This window comes from Lepus europaeus, chromosome 15, assembly GCF_033115175.1.
Source record: "Lepus europaeus isolate LE1 chromosome 15, mLepTim1.pri, whole genome shotgun sequence".
Lineage (NCBI taxonomy): Eukaryota > Metazoa > Chordata > Mammalia > Lagomorpha > Leporidae > Lepus > Lepus europaeus.
Window position 1 is genome coordinate 76,611,581 of NC_084841.1, and position 13,928 is coordinate 76,625,508.

A 13,928-nucleotide genomic window follows, 5' to 3' on the forward strand; every position below is an offset into this window, starting at 1 on the left:
TGCAAAATCTGCAAGTCTTCTGAGGAATAAGTGAAATCCTAGGTACATTACCTAGCAAGCAGTCACTGGACTCCTCCAGTGAGCAGGGCTGGGGATGATGGCTCCAGTGGACATCAGAAACAGAATAGCTGGGACCTGGGAAGTGGATTCCCCATGGAGGGAGTGATCCTGCAGCCCTGGGCTGCGTGACTGGCATAAAGCCTGCAGTTCCCAAGACTTGACCACCCACCAAGAGGAGCCTGGAGCACCGCCCACCTGCTGAGGGCAATGAGGCAGAAGCCTTCTTTCTGGCTGGAGCCAAAAGTGTGAAGCCTGACTCTCGCCAGAGAGAGGAATCCCAAGCCTGAGTCTTCAGGCATTCGAAGCCCAGATTTACTCTGTCCACATGCGGCAGAGGCCCCACACCAGGATCTTCACTCTGAGGACATCTCAATGATCCCAGGCAGAGACGTATTCAAAAGTACCTTGTGAGAGGCAGCCGTACAGCATGGGAGAAGAGGGACACACACGGAATGCAAACTCCACCAGGAAGTAAAACAGTGTAAGGGAGAACCAGCAGTTACAAACACAGGAGAAATCGCACTTCAAGAACTCAAGAAAAATATGAAAGAGACTTTAAATATGTTTTTAAATTCAAAGACAAAAGAAAAGAATGTAAGCCCAAGTAGGTGAAAGCATAAACTACAGGTAGCTGAACAGAGATGTAGGGGATTGGAAGACAGATCTAAGGAGTCAGAGCACAGCACAAAGACATCGAGAGAGAGGAAATATGAAAGAGAAGCAAAGACTCTCCAAAGCTTCTGGCCACCAGCTTCAGCTCTCTGCTGCAGACCCCGCCCCCTGACCTGAACCTGACACATCTCTGAGAATAAAGTAGTGCAGCAAGATCCTGTCTGAGAGCCCCAGAGGCACTGCTTACACAGTGCTGGGTGGGCCCTTGGCCCAACAGCTGCTACTCTGTCCCATGCTCAGAGTGCCGGGCTCCTAAATCAAAAACATTACCAAGCCTAAAAACGATCCCTGGCTCCGCTCCTAACTCCAGCTTCCTGCTAATGCACACGAGGGTCGGCAGCTGAAGTAGTCAGGTCTCTGCCGCTCACAATGGACGACTGCATCAAGTTCCAGGATCCTGGCTTCAGCTCTGGCCCAGCCCTGGCCGTTGCAGGCACCCGGTGAATAAACCAGCAGATGGGCCCTTTCTCTCTCTCTTTCTCTCTCTCTCTTTCCCTCTCTCTCTCTCTTTCTGTGCCTATCTCTCTGCCTCTGAAATAAAATTTTAAAAAGATGCTAAGCATACTGTTGACCTGTTAACATGAGAATATTTATAATGTGGGACTTTGACAATCACTAGCCGTAGTAATGAAATTATAGGAAAGAATTTTATTTGCCCTGTTGGACATAGTTTGTTATTTTGCATGACAAGGAGGACACAGAAAAATACATATGTAACTGAAAAATGTACATATAATTCTATTCTCTTTCCACGCCACCCTGCTAGCGGAGCTAATAAAGACACAGTATGTCTGGGCAGTTGAGCTCCTGATGTCTTGGTACAAACCCTGTTCTCTCCCTCTCTCCCCAACAATGCTATTCTGGGAAACTCTGTAAGTGCTGGTTTATGTCTTTGATACTGAAGCCACTTGTTCCGGGACCTCAAGCCCTTACAAAGGTCAGAGAGTACCGCTTGCATAGTAAGAGGACCTTAATACCCATGCAACTCTGAGTGAAATGGCCATGGTCCAGGTCCTTTGCTTAGCTCCTGACATGGGCTACAAACATCTGTCAGGTCAGAAGTCCGAGCCCCAGGGGCTGCCGCTGCTTGCAATGCTCACATGCTAATGGAGTGCCCAGTTTGGGTCCCAACTGCTCCACTTTTTATCCAGCTTCCTGTTAATGAGCCTGGGGAAGCAGCATAAGATGGAACAAGTACACGGGCCCCTGCCACCCACGTCAGAGATCAGAGTAGAGTTTCTGAACCCTGTTTCAGCTTGGCCCAGCCCTGGCTGCTGTGGCCATTTGGGGAGTGAGCCAGCCCACTTGGAGCACCCTCTTTCTCTCAAATAAATAAATCTTAGAAAATAAAGAACTCTGAGCCCGTGGACGGCTAGAATTCTTGCGAAGTCATGCAGAGCTAAGGCCAGGAGACTGCTTGCAGGTGCACTCTTCAGAGCAAACTCACTTCTTAGAGCAGCCATTAGCAAAGTGTGACAAGTGTAAGGATCTGTCCAGGGAGCTTATTCAGTGACTCCCAGGCAGCTTGAGAAAGCTCTGTTCTTAGCCAGGTATATCTGATGCTGACACCCCCTGTCCGGGAGAAGTCCCAGAAGTTGCAGCACACCCCAAGGACAAGGACAGGGATGTGCTGACCCAGGGCCGTGGGTCATTCTGGAATGTCCCGGCTGATCAGCAATTTCTGCGTGAGGACCCAGAGGGAGGTCCTGACTGTTAGACCATGGCTCTCTAGAAATCAGGAGGCCCTGCTCTGAACACAACAGCATCACTGGTCCACAGTTTTCCATCATCAATCTGTAGCCAGTGCCACCTCCACCCACATCCTGCTCATCACACCATCCACGTGGCCGACCTGGGTCCTCCAGAACTGAGGCATCTCACAGGGCGGCTGGCAACACAAAACAAAACAAAAATCTGTGGGACTTAACTTTATAAACTCAATAAAAGCACACTTGAATCCTCTTTCTCACACGTAGAAAATCCTCCCCAAAGCAAGCTAAAATTTAAAAAAAAAAAATAAAGTGTTGCAAAGGGGAAAATAAAACCACCACCAACAACCAGACTAAGCAACTCTATGAGCCACATGTGCCATGTGCTCCAGCGAGAGGAGACACCAGAATGAAAGGTGAGTAACTGGGGCATGGGATTCTCACCACATAGCTAAGAGCAGGCATCCACCCAGCTGGCACCTGCCAAATATGAAATCAGAAACCAGACCGAGACGAGAGATAAGAACGGAACTCCAGGGGCACGCTACTCTCACATTGAGGAGCTCGGCGTCGTCTCCTGCGCCTCCAGGCTGGGTGGTGAAGAAGGCAACGTGAAAGTGAACCTCCCGGGGCTGCATCTGTGGCGCAGTAGGCTAAGCCTCTGCCTGTGGCGCCAGCATCCCACATGGGTGTTGGTTCGGGTCCCGGCTGCTCCTCTTCCGATCCAGCTCCCTGCTTATGGCCTGGGAACATAGTAGAAGTTGGCCGTGTGCAAAACCTGAAAGAAGCTCTTGGCTCCTGGCTTTGGATTGGCTCAGCTCCGGCCGTTGCAGCATTTTGGGAATGAACCAGCAGATGGAGACCTTTCTCTCTGTCTCTCCCTCTCTCTGTAACTCTGCCTCTCAAACAAATAAACATAAAAACTTAAAAAAAAAAAAAAAAAAAGAAGGTGAACCACAGGAATGTGTAACCCCTGCACCCTGCAGCTTGTTTGGAGGACTGACAACACACACCCAGTCTGCTGTGGGGTCTCCAGTGGAACCACAGAGCCCCCAGGACGACGAGGAAGCCTCTGGGCTACTTGATGCTCAGTGGCCCACCGACAGGGGAAGGCTGTCAGACAAGAGCATCTCATCAGAGGAGGGGGCGTCCCCTGACTTAACCCAATTCTCTGTCTGATAAAGCAACATGGGCCACAGGGTGCACAGGGGACGGCAATGCCTCGGCTGGCAGCTGCGGGAGACAGAGAAGACACTGAGTGAGGCCAGCCAGTGCTGGGGACCTGGGTGGGTCCCCACTTAGCAGTCTTGCCTCCCGGGGCGGGGCCCACTTGAATGACATCTCCAACCTGAACTGGCAGTCACCATGTTTGGCTTTAAGGATTCATATCCCTCCGTTCACTTCCTACCCCCACCTTCCACTTGGCTCCTGTGGTCCCGACGGCATTTTTCACACGGTCTCTTCCTGGCTATCACAGGGACCATGCTTCTGTATGCCTAGCACCACATGTGGTCCAGTGTAGAAGTAACCCCCGACCCAACCATGGCCAGTGCTGTGGCGTAGTAGGTGGGGCCGCCGCCTGCAGTGCCAGCATCCCATATGGGCACCAGTTTGAGTCCCGGCTGATCTACTTCCAATTCAGCTCTCTGCTATGGCCTGGGAAAGCAGTGGAAGATGGCCCAAGTGCTTGGGCCCCTGCACCCACGTGGGAGACCTGGAAGAAACTCCTGGCTCCTGGCTTCAGATTGGCACAGCTCTGGCCATTGTGGCCAACTGGGGAGTGAACCAGCAGATGGAAGACCTCTCTCTCTCTCTGCCTCTCCTCTCTCTGTGTAACTCAAATAAATAAATAATCTTAGAAAAAAAAAAGTATTCCCCCACCCAAGCCAATAGAAGGGAAAAATAAAGGGCTGCTTTCTTATATTTGCTGATTATTCAGTCTTTAGCTTAAGGACAGATATTAAGTTTTAAACAACTTTACTTGTAAATACCAGAGAATAAAAATGAATACCATTTTAACATTTCTATCCAGGATGAATCTCTGTATTCATGCAATGGCATCTTAGGGCTGTACTGATATTAAAACTAATCTTTTCTTCTAATGCAATACATTTTTTGCAATTAGTAATCCAGAAGCAACATGGTAGATGCTATGGGGGCACAAAGATGAGGATCCTGTCTTCAAGGGGCTCAGGCTACAGTCAAAAGCTTGCATTCTGAGATCAGCAGTAACTAGCTAAGGCAGACTTCAGCGTGTGATGACTTTTCACGCACTTCGGTAGAAAGCATTTTCTGAGAGCTGTTAAGTATGTCCTGAGAAACGGTATCACACAGGGGCTGCTGTTGTAGTACAGCAGGCTAAGCCATGGCTTGTGACTGCAACAGCCCACGCTAGAGTGCCAGTTCGTGCATCAGCTGCTCAGCGTCCGAGCCAGCTCCCTGCTAATGTGCCTGGGAAAGCAGCAGAAAATGGCCCAAGAAGTTGGGGCTCTGTGACCCATGTGGGGGCCAGCATGGAGTTCCTGGCTCCTAGCTTCAGCCTGGCACAATCCTGACTGTTGCAGGCATTTGGGGAGTGAACCAGCACTCTCTCCTTCTCTGCCACTCTTCCTTTCAAATTAATCAAGTAATCTTTTCTTTTAAGAAAACAATAGGGTCAGGGGTTGTGGTGTAGCAAGTTAAGTTGCCTCCGTCGGCACCAGCATCCATATGGTTTGAGTCCAGCTGCTCCACTTCCTATCCAGCTCCCTGCTAATGGCCTGGGAAAGCAGTGGAAGATGGTCTAAGTACTTGGGCCCCTGGACCCACATGGGAGACCTGAATGAAGCTCCTGGCTCCTGGCTGCCACCTGGCTCAGCCCTAGGCATTGCGCCATTTGTGGAATGAACCAGCAGTTGGAAGACCTCTCTCTCTCTCTCTCTCTCTCTCTCTCTCTCTGTCTCTCTAACTCAGAATTTCAAATAAGTAGGCAAAACTTAAAAAAAAAAAAAAAGACAGTATGGTGGCTCTGTGTGTCTGTAGAATGGACACAACAACAGGTGCATCATCACGGCACAGAACATGTTCCGTGGATGCCTAGAACAAGATATTCTTCAGTGAACATAGCTGGAACTATTAATTCTCTGGGCTAATACAGCTAAAGCTGATCCCTTCGTTTATTGGAAACTACTGCAGTCACTTTTTCATAATGTATTATTGGTGTTTACTGTTGACAATGGAGCATTGTAGGGGACAGACTCAACAGCAGCACCTTGCTAGTGCAATGACCACAGTCTCCACCCAAATCTCCAGCGTGCAAATAAGTGAAGTGCCCTTAAAAGCTGGAAGTCATGGTGATTATTTTTATGGCTCCCTGTAAAAACAGTGTAGCTCAACTGCTCTTAACCAGAGGAGGTAGCACCCAACCAGAGGTCACTTCCAACACGTGAGAGTGCTTTTGGCCATGCCCTGGCATCCCATGGGAACAGACAGCCCTGCCCAATTCAGAACTGCGAAGAGCGTGCCTGTGGAGAAATACCAGGTAGCTGACATGTCTGACTCAGGGCTACTTTACAGGGAAATCTAAAATGCAATTGTTTGTGAAGACCCATAGCACTTTTTTTTTTTTTTAATTTTTTGACAGGCAGAGTGGACAGAGAGAGAGAGAGAGAGAGAGAAAGGTCTTCCTTTTTGCCGTTGGTTCACCCTCCAATGGCCGCCGCGGCTGGCGTGCTGCGGCCAGCGCACCGCGCTGATCCGATGGCAGGAGCCAGGTGCCTATCCTGGTCTCCCATGGGGTGCAGGGCCCAAGCACTTGGGCCATCCTCCACTGCCTTCCCTGGCCACAGCAGAGAGCTGGCCTGGAAGAGGGGCAACCGGGACAGAATCCGGTGCCCCAACCGGGACTAGAACCCAGTGTGCCGGCGCTGCAAGGCGGAGGATTAGCGTAGTGAGCCGCGGCGCCGGCCCCATAGCACTTTTCTAATATGCAGATCCATCCAGTGTTTCAGAAGAAAACATAACAGAATAGTTACATTCCTCTTAGGAGGCCAGAAAGTGATGCTAAAACACATTCCAGATTCACCAGAGCTCCAAGCGAAGGAATTGTAGGGTATAATCAGGGAGAAATTACAAAGGTTGCGAAGGTCTTCAAACAGTTCACAGACAACGTGTATTATGGGAAAAAATACAGGGATTTCAAGAAGTTTTTGATCTACATAAACATTGTTTTGACATTGTTAATTTATTCAACAGGTGGCTACAAAGAGAAAGACAGAGAGAGTGCTCCCAGTGCCTGCCATAGCAGGGCTGGGCCAGGCTAAAGCCAGGGAACTCAGTCCAGGTCTCCCACAAGGGTGGATCCAACCGCTTAAGCCATCACCTGCTGCCTTGCAAGGTGTGCATTAGCAGGAAGCTGGAATCGGGAGCAGACCTGACACTCCAGCCAGACATCCGGGCATTCCAAGCATCATCTTAACTGCTCCACAAGCAGCCACTCCCAAACTCATCTTTTCATTCCATTTTCCCACAAAGATGTCGCCGCATCTCGCATATGCACACAGAGAACAAGGACTGCGGAATTTTTATTTAAATAGGACTGACTAATCGGATCATTCCGACTTTGAGGAAAAGTAAATAGTGCCACCTAAGAAGTAGCGATAACTTAAAGATAACTCCTATTATAAACTATGAATAGGATCACCAATACCTGGCTGACTTTACAACATTAATTCAAAATAACTCCATGGCTTCATTTTCGGCTTCTTTCTTTTGAGCTGTTCCTTTACGTGATGGTGTTTAATCTTTCGCCCTGGGAGGGACATTATACTTGGGCGACTCTCCCAGGGAACAGTGAAGGTGCTGAAACTCATCACTCATTCTGCACCATCAGCCCTCAACAGGTGGGCCTCCTGTCTGTCAGCCCAGTGAACCAACCACAGCCCTTACTTGTTCCTGAACGTGCTGTCCCGCCACCCCCCCCACGCGCACACACACACACACACACAAGTTCTGCAGAGCACCTGGTTTGTCACAGGCACCCCAAGTCCTGGCTGTACTCGCAGAGCCCCTCCTCTCCAGCAAGTGCACCAGGGGGTCCTCCCAGACTTCCTGCAGAATGCGAGCTGTGGAAAAACTAGGCAGGGATTTCAACATTGTTCCTGCACAAGCATAATCTCTGAATTCCACTTTTCCGTGCACTCTGTGCAGTACCCTCATACAGACATAGCCTCTCCTACTTGGGCAGGATTCTGCTCCTTTTATCCTTCTCCTTCTTCTTTTTTTTAAGACTTATTATTATTTATTTGAAAGGCAGAGAGGTATTCCAACCACTGGCAACAGCCGGAGCTGCACCAATCCGAAGCCAGGAGCCAGGAGCTTCCTCCAGGTCTTCCACACGGGTGCAGGGGCCCAAGCACTTGAGCCATCCTCTACTGCTTTCCCAGGCCACAACAGAAAGCTGGATCGGAAGTGGAGCAGCTGGGATTCGAACCGGTGGCCAAACGGGATGCCGGCACTGCAGGTGTGGCTTTACTTGTTATGCCCCAGTACCAGCCCCCTCCTCCATTTCACTATTCACCCCTGACTGCTTCGTGGAGCCCAGGAAGTATTCCCTAAATGATCCCCTTCCCAGAAATCCAATACTCTTTAGAGACTGAAAAAGTGGTGCATAAAAAATCAAATTCACGCCCACAAGCAAAACACCAGGACGCGGCTCTCTGGTATTCTATTAGGAAATAACCTCTGCCTGTCTCCCAGAGTAGACGCCACTCCTGGCGAGGCTGCTGCGCGGTGCAAGGGGAGATTTTTCCCTGGAAGACATCTCACGGCAGGCATCCCCACGGTGCAGGCAGAGGAGCTGCGGACACGCCCCGCCTCGACTCCCCGAGCTGTAAAATGGGGTCGCAGCACCTGCAGAAGCCGCGTCTGCGCGCGCACCGCGCCGGCTAGAACCACAGTCACCCTCAGAGGTGCGCTCAGGTCGCGCTCCAGGAAGCTGCTCAAGAAACATGTCACAACACGGGCCCGCCACACCCGGAAAGGCCGGGCGAGTGAGCTCACCACCGGGCGCCGAGGTCATCCCGCGGTGGGGGCAGGCGCCGAGCAAGCCCAGGGGCCAAAGTGCCGGACCCCACGCGCCTCTCCCGCTCCTTCCACGCGCGCCCTCTCCGGACACGGGCCCCCGCCCGAGGCCACCAGGTGTCACCAGCACCACTGGGACCCCGTCCGCAAAGGAACGCAGCTCTGGGGGCAGCAGCCGCCGCAGGCCGCCAGGCCCGGGACCACGGGCGCGCGGGCGGCAGCCGTGGGGGATGCGGGAGCAGCCCGGCGCCTGGTACTCACCCTTCGCGGCGCCGCCCGACACCTCGGCCGGCCCTCGGGAGGTTCGCATTCCCCGCTGGGCCCCGCGGTTTCAGTTCGGAGCCCAGCCCGCGGTCAGCCACGGGGCGGGACGGCAGGCCTGGAGGCCCCGCCCCCGCCCTGCGCGGCCCCGCCCCGCCCCCGCGGCGCCCCGCCCACACGGACAGGGCCCCGTCTCGCACGCTGGCCCTGTGCTGGGTGTGCTGCCCGCTCGGGCTGGTAGGCGAGGCCCGCGCTCTGGCTGCCTTTGACGGCCACCAAAACGAGGGAGCCACCGCGGTTATCCTCCGTGGGTCCAAGTGCACATCAAAACACTTCGTGAAAATGCAATTCAAATCCAGGTTTGGGTGCAAATCCATGCACAGGAGACGTCTTTGAAAAGTTTATGGAAAATGATAGTGTTCTGAAAAAGCTATGCTTGGATTTCATTTGGTGCCAAAGTAAACTATCTTAATTCCATTCTTCCATGAAGTTTTTGAAACATTCTCATCCAGTCGCCTAAATATCGCCTATGAAAACTATTACAGAATATATGAAGGGGTTAGAGAAAAGAATTTTTAATGACATTTTAAAGAAATATAGAAAGCCAACTTTTCCCAAAGCAGCAAACCAATAAAGACTCTTGACACTGTGCTTGGGACCTAACTGTGGGAGGCGGTGGTAGTAACACAGGCCTCGGGCCCAGGGAGTGACAGCTGAGCAAGTGAGTGACTCAGCGCTAGGTCCAGCCAAGGCACAGAGACAGCAGGTGGCACTGAAGAGGCAGAGCAGGGGGTAGGTGTTTGGTGCAGCCCTTAGGACACCCCTCAGGATGCTCATAGTCCATACCCAGGTATCTGGGTTCAAGTCCCAGCTCCACTCTGGATTCCTGCCAAGGCAGACCCTAGGAGGCAGCAGGGGATGGCTCAAGGACACGGGTCCCTGCCACCCCCATGGGAGCCCTGGATGGAGTTCCCGGCTCCTGGCTTTGGCCTGGCCCAGCCTGGGCTGCTGTGGGCATTTGGGGAATCAGCAGATAGAAAATCTCTCTGCCTGTCTGGTTTTCATAAACAAGCAAACAAAGACTTTTTAAAGGGGAAGCACTCCTGGGGGGGCTTCCCAGCACGCAGCCCACCGGGCAGTTACAGTACACGGCTCCTTCTGCCCTTTCAAGGGGTTCATCACAGCCCCCTTTTCTTCTCTTCTTTTGTTTTCACTTTTACTTCTGTCATCTAAAGCTGATGAAATTGGACCCCTTCAGGGGCCGGCATTGTGGCACAGCAGGTTAAAGCCCTGACCCAAAGCGCTGGCATCCCATATGGGTGCTGGTTCTAGTCCCGGCTGCTCCACTTCCAATCCAGCTCTCTGCTATGGCCTGGAAAAGCAGTAGAAGATGGCCCAAGTCCTTGGGCCCCTGCACCCATGTAGGAGACCCAGAAGAGGTTCCTGGCTCCTGGCTTCAGATTGGCGCAGCTCCAGCTGTTCCAGCCATCTGGGAGTGAACCAGCAGATGGAAGACCTCTCTCTCTCTCTGTCTCTACCTCTCTCTGTAACTGTCTTTCAAATAAATAAAATAAATCTTTTTTTAAAAAAAGAAATTGGACCCCTTCCAACTCCAGTATTCTATAATGCCCTGGGCAGATGACACTGTCATAATTCTTTTGGATGGAAGAGAGATCATACATTCCTTCGTTTGCTAAGCGCTAGCCTTTCCTTGTTGGTGTTGTTTTAACTACACTTCTGCTCCTGTAAGTTCCACTGCCATTCATTTCTCCCATGGCAAAAGCCGCACATTGTAACTTATTCGGACCTCACCCCAACCCCACAGCCCCGGTGCTAGGCGGTGCGTCTCCTCCACGCAGGTGAGTAGTTCCTTGCTCCCAGGGGGTGAGGTGAGTAACCACACTGCTGCTTCAAAGTTAGTTTTCCAGATTCCCATGAGAAAGGCCAGGTAGAAAGGGGCTCCTCTCCTTAGAGCTGAGAGATTGGCCAACGGTCACCCCTCTCTGCTACCATGGTGGCTCAGCCCACCCACATCTGAAATACCTGGTGGGGAGATAGCTAAAATATCATATATGTATTTAATTTTATCAAAGAGCTTATTCACTTATTTGAAATACAGAGCAGCAGCAGAGAGAGAGATGGAAATCTGCTATTTTATTCCCCCAATGCCCTCAACATCCCAGGCTGGAACAAGCCAAAGCCAAGAGAGCCTGGAACTCCATCTGGTTCTCTCCCACAGGAGTAGCAGAGTCTCAAGTACTTGAACCATCACCCGCTACCTTCCCAGGGTGCACAGCAGCAGGAAGCTGGATCAGAAATGGAGGTGGGGGCCGGCATTGTGGTGCAGCAGGTTAAGCTGCCACGTGCAGAACCAGCATCCCATATGAGTGCTGGTTCCAGTCCCAGCTGCTCCACTTCCCACCTGCTAACTTACCTGGAAAAACATTGGAAGATGGCTCCAGTGTTGGGCTCCTGCCGCCCATGTGGGAGACTCGGATGGAGTTCAAAGCTCCTGGCTTTTGCTTGGCCCAGCTCTGGCTGTTGCAGCCATTCTAGGAGTGAACCAGGGGGTAAAAGATCTCTATCTCTTTCTCCCTTTCTCTCTGTAACTCTGTCTTTTGGGGGGGTGGGGAGTGGAGGTAGAACTCAATCCCAAGGCTCCAATATGGGACACAGGTATTCCAAGTGGAGGCTGACCCACGGTGTCATAACACCAGTCCCTTCTATGTTTTATATGAACTCTGGGATCTCGCCCTGCCCTGGGGAATCAGACTGTCTTGTCTTCGAAGCTGAGAACCTGATTTTTTTTTTTTTGACAGGCAGAGTGGACAGTGAGAGAAAGAGAGACAGAGAGAAAGGTCTTCCTTTTGCCGTTGTTTCACCCTCCAATGGCCGCCGCGGCCGGCGCACCTCACTGATCCGAAGCCAGGAGCCAGGTGCTTCTCCTGGTCTCCCATGGGGTGCAGGGCCCAAGCACTTGGGCCATCTTCCACTGCATTCCCGGGCCATAGCAGAGAGCTGGCCTGGAAGAGGGGCAACCGGGACAGACTCCAGCGCCCCAACCGGGACTAGAACCCAGTGTGCCGGCGCCGCAAGGCGGAGGATTAGCCTATTGAGCTGCGTCGCCGGCCAACCTGATTTCTAATCAACAGTCTCCAGTTGATGCGCAGTAAAGTACAGACAATCTACCCACATTCAGCACAATTCAGCCTTCTTGCTGCTCCAGGCAGCCAGCATCAGCATAAACTGAGAACCTGCTGGAGAAGGCAGACTCAGCCTCAGCCAAAGTCCCTGCAGCAGAATCTTCCCTTTAAAGAAATTCCACTGGGTCCAACATGCAGACGAGAAGACGAGAGTCGCTCCTTACTCTCCACTTCCCAAATTTGCACATTACCTATGTAATAGTCTTAATCTGTCCTATTTATATTATATTCACCTCATTAAAATAATAGATTTACTTTCCAAAATCTTTCATTTAGCCTAGTCTTAACCAAAAACACCTATGGGATTAAGGGTTTGAGGTGTTAATATATATTTTATGGCACATAACTATAGGTGCATAATATTTGTTTTGAAAGAAAGTGGAAGAGGGACAGAAAGAGAGAGAGAATCTTCCACCCACTGGCTCACTTCTCAAAAGCCCGTAACAGCCGGGGCTGGGCCGGGCTGAACCTGGGATCTGGGAATGTGATCCAGGTCTCCAAGGTGGGTGTCAGGGACCCAGGTACTTGAGCCACCACTGCTACCTCCCAGGGTCTGCATTAGCAGGAAGCGAGAGTCAGGAATTGAACCCGGGCACTCTGCTGTGGTATGTGTGTATCTTAGTCCCTAGGCTGGCTATAGGTACTATTAAAAAAACAGCAATGTTTTCCTAATAGACATCTCACACACCACACGTGGTGTGATGGTGCCGAGGGCCGGCGCCTGAGGGTGCGTACTGCTTTGTGGATGGTCTCCCCTTCAGGCTTGGGGAGAAGCTGCTTGCACTGCCCTGTGTTTCAGACGTCGAATGTGGATCCTGATCACAGCCACGGTGGGGGCCTTTCTGTAGCAGGTTGTCTGTCACTCGGAAGCTGGCCACACACCTGGAGACCCTCACCACACATTGCTACTTCCCTCCCACTTCAGTGCACATCTTCCCAGTGCAGAATCCTGAAGACCCAGGGCTGGGGCACGTGAGCCACTGCCCAATCAGAGGTGTCCTATAGCAACAGCCCTGGAGGTGAGCACTGCAAGGGGGCCGTGGCCTCCTGGGAAATCCATGTTGCGGTGAGGCTTCTGAGTCATCAGGGTGGCTCTGGATGTGACGGAGGCCGAGCTGCGTGTGGTCTCAGCAGGGAACTCCCCCAGCGCTGTTCCTCCTGGATTTCCCCAGAAGCCACTCCACTATCCCTCAAGAACTTCATCTTTGACCTGAACTGGCCAGAGTGGACTCTACTGGAGACTAGCGACGTAACCAACATGTCTAACAGCATGGTTGTCTGGAGTGACATCCCCAGTGCAATCTGAGCCTAGGTTTCCTCGCCTGATGATCAGAATGTCCAAACAGAGGTTGGCTGCGAACTCCCAGCAAGAAAAGTGCAAAATGACTATGGGTTTGCACCATTTTCGCCCTCTCTTTAAAAAGAGTCCACATGGGGCTGGTGTTGTGGCATAGTGGCCAAAGCCGCTGCTTGTGATGCCAGCATTCCATATAGGCCCAAGTTTGAGTCCCGGTGCTCCACTTCTATCCCAGCTCCCTGCTAATGGCCTGGGAAAGGCAACGGAAGATGACCCACGTGCTTGGGCCCCTGTGACCCAATGAGAGACCCAGAAGCAGCTCCTTGGCTTCTGGTTCCTGGCTTCAGATCGGTGCAGCTCTGGCCATTGTGGCCATCTGGGGAGTGAACCAGCAGATGTAAGATATCTCTGTCTCTCTCTCCCTATCTCTGTAAACACTGCCTTTCAAATAAATAAACACATCTTTTAAAAAAAGAGCCTATGCAATTTCTGCAGATTTATTGGTCTACATTAATTTTCCAAAAATCGCATGTTAAACATTCAACATCTAACAATAATTATTTTGCATTAGAAATACCTGTACCACTTAAAAGCTTTGGATCTGCCAGGCCCCAAACCATGTGGTAGACAGGATATTACTTGTGGGCATAATTTCCTATTTTTTGC

The 13,928-nt window shown here is 51.5% G+C and overlaps 1 protein-coding gene across 8 annotated transcripts in view; it reads right to left on the minus strand.

The window, feature by feature from the left end:
• Window positions 1-13,928, minus strand: part of CAST (calpastatin) — a 121,390-nt gene that overhangs the window by 57,723 nt on the left and 49,739 nt on the right. For 2 of the 8 annotated variants that reach the window (XM_062212378.1, XM_062212377.1), the window contains exon 1: window positions 8,763-8,860. The exons of the other annotated variants lie outside the window; for them this stretch is intronic. The gene's annotated coding sequence lies outside the window, so the exon portion shown is untranslated. Of the gene's footprint in view, window positions 1-8,762; window positions 8,861-13,928 lie in introns of those variants that run through there. 8 annotated transcript variants of the gene reach the window in all.